This window comes from Marmota monax, unplaced genomic scaffold, assembly GCF_021218885.2.
Source record: "Marmota monax isolate L192 unplaced genomic scaffold, Marmota_monax_Labrador192_F-V1.1 WCK01_AAM20220418_F8-fsc00061, whole genome shotgun sequence".
In the NCBI taxonomy this organism is placed as follows: Eukaryota; Metazoa; Chordata; class Mammalia; order Rodentia; family Sciuridae; genus Marmota; species Marmota monax.
The window spans coordinates 19,112,031-19,119,706 of record NW_026695230.1 but is presented as its reverse complement, the minus strand read 5'-3'; the positions used below and the strand labels follow the sequence as shown (position 1 = coordinate 19,119,706).

Here is a 7,676-nt window from a genome sequence, read left to right as displayed (position 1 = left end):
TCTGGAGCAAGTACTCACTAAGTTACTTAGAGCCATTCTAAATTAGTGAGGCTGTCCTTGAATTTTTGATCCTTCTGCCTCAGCCTCCTAAGTCACTGGGATTCTGTGTGAGCTAACATATCACTCTCTACTTAGATTATATCAGGTGAATAAGAAATAGTTAGCTGGAATATTTTTTTTCCTAAGTCAGATAATTTAATATTTAGGCATTCTGTGTCTTTTAGTTATAATTGGCTCATGAATCCTGTGTACTTGAACTGTTTTAATTGTTTTCCTTTATCAAAATTAGAAAACATGATGAGATTTCAATTTACTTAATTATCATTAAGTTTAATTTTATTATACTTATTGGCTATTTGGCTTAATATTTATCATCAATTTAAAAAATATTATTTATTCAAATGTCTTTTTTCACACTATTTTGTCTTTTCTCAACTTGGACTTTAATTACCCTTTCATTAAATATTTTTAAAACTATACCTTTATGTCTTCTAAGTTTTAGTCCTTGGTTTTTCTTTACATCCTTCATTTTTTGCTTATTCTTCCTACCTTTCTGTTCACTAATCCTTTTCTTCTTTCTTTTGTTCTTTTTGGTATCAAGGTTGAACCTAGACACTTAACCACCCCCAGCTATTTTTTAAAATATTTTATTTAGAGACAGAGTGTTGCTAAGTTGCATTAGGGCATTGCTAAGTTGCTAAGACTGGCTTTGAACTTGTGATCCTCCTGCTTCAGCCTCCCGAGTTGTGAGGAACTGATTCTTTATCAACTGACATTGATGAAGAATATGCTATTAAATCTCTTTTGTGGGGCTGGGGTTGTGGCTCAGTGGTAGAACACCTGCCTCTCACACATGAAGCACTGAGTTCAATCCTTGGTACCACATAAAATAAATAAATAAGATAAAGATATTGTGTCCATCTACAACTAAAAAAAATATTTTAAAAAATCTCTTTTGTGTTCTCATTTTAATAATTTCAATTTTCAGATTTAAAATTTTTGTTCTTTTCTTCTTAGCAGATTTAGTTCTGTGATTAAATTGTCTAATCTATTGTTTAAAGCATGTATATATTTTATTTCATAATATTTTAAAGGCTGTGTCTCATGACTCTCAGATTGCCTGTCTTGATTTATTTGCTGTTCTCTCTCCCTCTCCCTCTCCTTCTCCATTATTCTTGTTCCTATTTTATGGTGTGCCTTGTAATTTTGTTTTGTTGAATGCAGTACTATAAAACCTGTTTGAGGTTCTAAATAGAAAATTTATTTAGATTTGGGCAGGGACTTACGAAAAGAGCAGCTCTTGTGAAAAATTAGATTATATTGATTTAGAGTGGATCATTTCTATATTTTCATTTCATTCCTCATTCCAAGGGTATCCCAAACAAAGCCTAGAGTATTTGTCAATATCACTTATATTGGTAAGCTTTAAAGTCCAATTTTTATCCCTTGTTTCCTACTATTTTAAGACTGCTGGAAGTTTTCCTCAGCTTTTCAACCTGTCATGCCCCAAATTCTTTTGAGCTTATTAGATTCTCAGTTGCTTCTTTAGAATCTACAACCTTCCTCTGGGGGCAGGGAATCCTGCTGTGAGACTCACTACACTGTGCTGTGTCTTTCTCCATCTTTGTACCTTGAGAATTTACTGACTTCATAGTTGTTTTCAGTGGAAGGGTTGGTTAAAAATCATGTATCCCACAATTACTAGAAATGGGAATCAGGTTATGTGTATTTGTATTTCTGTTCTGGTCTTATCATGTGACTCATCCCCTAATGTTCAACAGTACTCACATTACTTGGCAAAATTCTATTTAATACTTAGGTATTAGATATTTCTCTCTCTCTCTCTCTCTCTCTCTCTCTCTCTCTCTCTTTCTCTTTCTCTTTCTCTCTCTCTATATATAATACATATATTATATAGATAGTGTGTGTATGGTATATATACATATATATATCATTTGTTATTATATCATCTATATTTTTTGCATTTTTAATCTAAATTAAATTATCGTATAATTTAATCAAAATTAAAATAAATTATTGAAATTTGTATCATTGTATGTACTCTGTGTTATGATTTGACATTAAAGCCTGACGTATATTATAAAATAAAATGAACTAACTTGGAATACATAGCTAAATAAGATACGTGTCCATTATCTTTTGAATAGACTTTTTTCTGCTTAAATTTTTTGTATACGTCTTTTGGGGACTCGTTTTTTTTTTCATAGAATTGGTTCTTATACAACAATGGACTTTATCTAGTGCTGTTAGATGCCATTGCAAGAAACTTTATTTTTATGACTAGATGTGAGCAAGAAAGCATGTAGCCCTCGTACCTACTGAGATGATGTTGACAGTGGTGAAGACTACCTGGGAGGACATAAAGGAACATGTTGAATATTTGGACAGTCCTGACCTTCAGCCAGCCCTACTATGGATTTTAGGTCATTCAAATCTATAAATTCACACTTTAAAATTGAACACTTTGAGTAGCCTTTTCTTTTTCCTACAAAGGACACATTCTAACAATAACAAATTTGTGTTCTAAGTAGAGTACTGAAAGTTATAGCTACTGAAATACTAAATCAAGTAGGTGGAAAAGGGAAGCAAGGAGCTCACTTTTTCTCACTACCCAGTCTGAAAAGTCCTTCTTAAGTTAAATGGTAGTAGCATTAACACTTTAAATTTAGATTAGCAGTCATGCATCAGATAATATTAGAGACATTCTGTTGTGTAATATTTGAGAAAACACATTTAAATGAGATTTTCAAATAACAGCACAGAGATTAAAAAAAGGATGAGCAGAAAGCAAAATACAGTATATATTTAGAGGGTCCTAGAGTATTCTCTCCTGATTAGTGCAGATATTTACAATTAATACTGTCAAACTTTTTCTCCACCTACATCCAAACCATAGAAAGACGCAGGAATTTTACTATTCAGTATATACCATTAACTTCTGCTTACCCTGTCTCAAATCCTAATTCTGAGGTGCATTCTACTTATGGCTCCTTCTATAGATTCAGACGGAGCCCAATACCAGAGTGCATCTTTAGAAATATCATCTATATTTTTTTAGCGCAAAAATATGTCTAAAATCAGGGACAAGACTGCTGGGACTGAATACTGATTTAATAACTTGCAACTCAATGGCTTTGAAAGTCCTTTTAAATCATCATAGGAACTTAGAATGTTTTTCTATAAAATGAGGTTGTCAGTAGTGTTCACCTCTTGAAATTCTTTTTTTTAAAGAGTTCCTGGGATACCACAGTGCTAAGTAAAGTGAGTTTTTAAGTTGTTATGATGATGATGGTGAACATTTTTATTAGTGTTAACAGTACTATGTTCTGCTGTCTAGTACACAAAGTGCTAGACATAACAGCTCTGGTATCTCTCATATGTTCTGCATTGCAAATAAAATCTCAGTGTTGAAAATAAATTTACAAAAATTGGGTGAACAACAAAAATACCAGATTTGAACTGACTTCGGCTCCATACTGGCTCTCCCAGCAAACCTGACATGTTCTCTGATGACCGCCTTAAGTCAGTCTAGCTGTTCTACCTGGCTTTTGACTTCTTTTTAAGAGTGGATTTATTTAAAAATGGTCTTATTTTAAATAACTATAGAAAAGGAACAAAAATTAATATATCTAAGTTATCTGTTTGATTGCCAAACCATATTTGGAATTCCTGTTATATTGTGGACAAATTTTTCATCAATATCTGTTTTTAACAAGCTACTAGATAATTTGAAATCTAAAAGCAAAAGGTTTTTATAATATAAAAAAAATTCAAAGTATATACAAAGTATTTTTCAAGAATAAAAATGAAATTTAACGAAAATAATTCTCTTAATATCTACATAGTAATTTATTAATACCTAAATATATACATATCTGGATTAGTGAAGAAGCCAGTGTGTGGTACTCACTTTCAAGTTTATCAAGCAAAGGTAAATGTGTTTGAAAGCTATACGCATTGCAGGAAACAGAAATATGAACCTTAAGGCTAACTGGCTGCTTGTAGGAGGTAGATAAAACCTGATAGACAACAATTGTACTTGTTAGCATTATACATATTTATAAAGCAGTGAAAGATAACATTCAGAATGCTTCTGTTCTCTTTCTGATGACAGGTAAATAAGAATGTGAATCAATGGGAGAAAGAAACCAAACTTCTGTGTTTGAATTTACCTTGTTGGGACTGTCACAGGATCCACAGATCCAAATCTTGTTGTTCTGTGTTTTCCTGGTCATCTCTCTTCTTCTTGGAATTTGGTCTCCTGCTGATATTTGGAAATATCATATTTGGAAACCTGCTGATAATACTCCTCATCCAAGTTGACTCTCAACTTCATATGCTCATGCACTTTTTTCTCAAAAACTTATCCTTTGCTGACCTCTGTTTCTCTATGAGCATTATATCCTGATGTTGGTCTACCTCCTTGTGAAAAAAAAATTTCTTTGCTGGATGCTTAATACAGATAGTTGTCTTCCTCCTCGAGAGGATATGCAGAGTGTGCACTACTGGCAGTGATGTCCTATGACCAGTACGTGGCTGTCTGCAAGCCCCTGCACTACTGCACCATCATGATCCAGAGGGTTTGTGTCCAGTTGGCCAGAGTGTACTGAATAAGTGGGCAGTTTTATGTTCAGTGGACAGTGCATTTACACTGTTTCTCCCCTACCAGGACAGAATGTCATAATCACTACTTCTGTGAACTGCCTGCTCTCCTAAAGCTGTGTCTATGGACATCAACAATATTCAGATAGCTCTCTTTTCAATGGGGATGATCCTAGCTCCTGTCTCCCTCATCCTCATCTCCTACTGGAATATCATCTCCACTGTGATCCAGATGCAGTCTGGGGAGGGGAGGCTCAAGGTCTTCTCCATTTGTGGCTCCCACCTCACCATTGTGGTTCTCTACTACGGTTCTGGAAAATTTTCCTACATGAGACCAAATTCCAAGATGATGAATGAAAAGGAAAAGGTCATCTTGGTATTCTATTCAGTCATGACTTCCATGTTGAACCCCATCATTTAGAGCCTTAGGAACAAGGATGTAGAAGGAGGCTCTCAGGAAGCTGGCTGGAAGACAGTATGCCTCAGAGGCAGTGATTTCTGAAATTTTTAAAAATATTTGAAGATTTTGATGGACAACATGGTTTTGATATCCTCATCTTTTCCTACCATTGCTCCAATTCTCAGCTTATTTGATTCTATAGCCATTAAATGACTTTGTCCACACCCACAAGATGAGCAAAACTCAATGCTTTCCTCAAAAGATCTGGCAACCCACTTACAAGAAATCATAAATAAAGGGATATCCATTTTTAAAATTCAATTAAAGGGACTGTTTTTAGATAAGTTAAAAAAACACTCTGTAGATTAAAAGTGAAGGCAAGAACTTATTTGAAGGTCAGAAATATTTTATGTACATGTCTCCATTGAAATAAAATTGATTTATTAGTAGGATATACAATATAAATAAGTGTTAATGGTCAGAAAAGATACCCAAGAGACACTATATCATGAACAAAAACAAAGATGGTTAGAGAGGGCACATTAAAATCAGGAATATATGTCAAGAAATAAAGCTCAGGAATGATATTGTCACAGGATTAGCTAGCTTTATAATATTCTGCAAGGAGTTTTGTGCATGTGATTAACCAGTTTGCCCTATAGTCAGACTTGCCATATACAAATGACCTGGTCATATCTTTACTTAGAATCTTCATTTTGAAAGACAGTAACAGAGTGGAATATTGTGCTTGGCAATCTGTGTGATCACAGTACCAAAATTAGTCAAAGGATTTATGGACTAGATATTATCTCAGAGCTTATCAGTCAATGATATTTAATATCTGAAATAATTTTTATCTTATCTTTTAATTTCAAATTTTAAGGGAATCTTATTTTTCATAAAATCTAATATTTTCTGCTTTAATCAGTATAATTCTCTCAACCAACACACATTTACTGAGCTTTCTGTATTGAAATGCCTAGGAAGTTATTCTTACTGTTAGTATAAAATTACTGCTACTTTTTTATTCTGATAATTTGTAATTTTGTCTTTGGAAAGATTTAAATTGAGACATACTTTAATAGGTGTCTGACAGTATGCTAGGCACTGAAAATTTGGAATGTCAAATAAGCATAAATAATGCTTTAATAATAATATTAGGAAAAGTGACAGAACAAAAAAAAATGTTGATAAATTCTTCTAAATTGTTATTGTGAGGGCCAGATGGTGACACCTGTAAAAAGAATTCGGTCAAATAAGAAACTGGGTATACAGGACTAGAAGAGAAAAGTATACCTCAGGCAGGTGGGGTAAATGAGGCATGGAAGAAAAAGTCCTTTAGAATAGCACAAGAAGTTTTCTTTGAGCAAAGACAAAAAAAAACAAAATTACAATACTGTGAGGAAAGGTATGTATTACTCAACTTGATTTAACCATTGCATAATGTGCAATTATTTTAAAACATCGTGGTACACCTGATGAATGTATATAATCTTATTTGTTTATTTAGATAAGTAAAACATAATTATGTTAATTTTTTAAAAGAATAAACATCATATAATTTGATTTAGCAGTTCTGATCCTAGGAATTCACTGTCCCAATGTACATGAAAAGATACTGTGGAGGAAGAGCAAGACACTGGCTGAGTATGACTCTCCAGGGTTTTTTTCCCTACAAAATTACCAATTTGAACAGCTGTTCATACACCAAACTACTTTCACTAGAGCATAGTACCTTATTCTAACATAATAATTAGAAAAAATACATGGAAAAATGCATCACTTCTCCCTTCAACTACAACACCACTATGTGGAAAGCAATGTCTCCTGGTTAGAGAAGAGAAAGAACATTAAGTCTGGGCCTTAAATGCAAATCCCAGTACAGTCATGCCACAGTGAAACCCAAGCCCATGCATCCAGCCTAAAACAGGGCCTGCAGATCAAGCCTCTGGACGTGATTTAGCCAGGCAGCTCAGGGATGGCCCCCACTACCTCTCCCTTATACTTGGGCAGAATAGTGCAAAGCAATACTCTTTCCACTGGCGGTGGTGGGGGAGGAGTCGTATAACAGGGAAGTAAACACAGTATTTTTCCTTGAAACTCAGTGCCAGACTGGTGAAAGCCAATACCAGGCAGATTTTAGTGACCCCTATCCCTAAGCCAGTGACCATGAATGGAGGCTTTGTACACTCCAGGTGCTAAGTGAAAATTCAGAGCCCCTGTTGGACAGATTACTGTTCTGGCCAGCTTCACCCGATGCTAGTTGCAAAGGTCTCAGGCCATGAGTGCAACATAGCAGCAGGCAAGACCCAGCAGCATGGATCTTGATCTTGCTTTGGTGCTGGACTGGATTTGGCAGACTGTGGGCTTCAGGTATGACCCAGAATTGTGGACATGGGACTGCCCATTTAATACCTCTCCCAACCTTAGGAAGAATAACACAGAGAGAATTTTCCACTTGGGTAAGAAAAGGGAGGTATTACAAAGTTACTACTTCATAGGAACTTGAGGTTAGTCTTTCCCTGATGAGGCTCAGAGTCAGGCAGAATCCCATGGCACCTAAACACAGGCCAGTCACTCCAGAAGAAGTACCTGAGACACACAAGGGAACTGCAAGAAAATAAAATTATGATGAACATAGATGCAAAGTTTC

General features: G+C 34.8%; 1 pseudogene; it reads left to right on the top strand.

The window, feature by feature from the left end:
- The first annotated feature begins 4,462 nt into the window (after positions 1–4,462).
- LOC124088412 (olfactory receptor 2D3-like) lies at positions 4,463–5,044 on the top strand (annotated as a pseudogene).
- Positions 5,045–7,676: the final 2,632 nt, after the last annotated feature.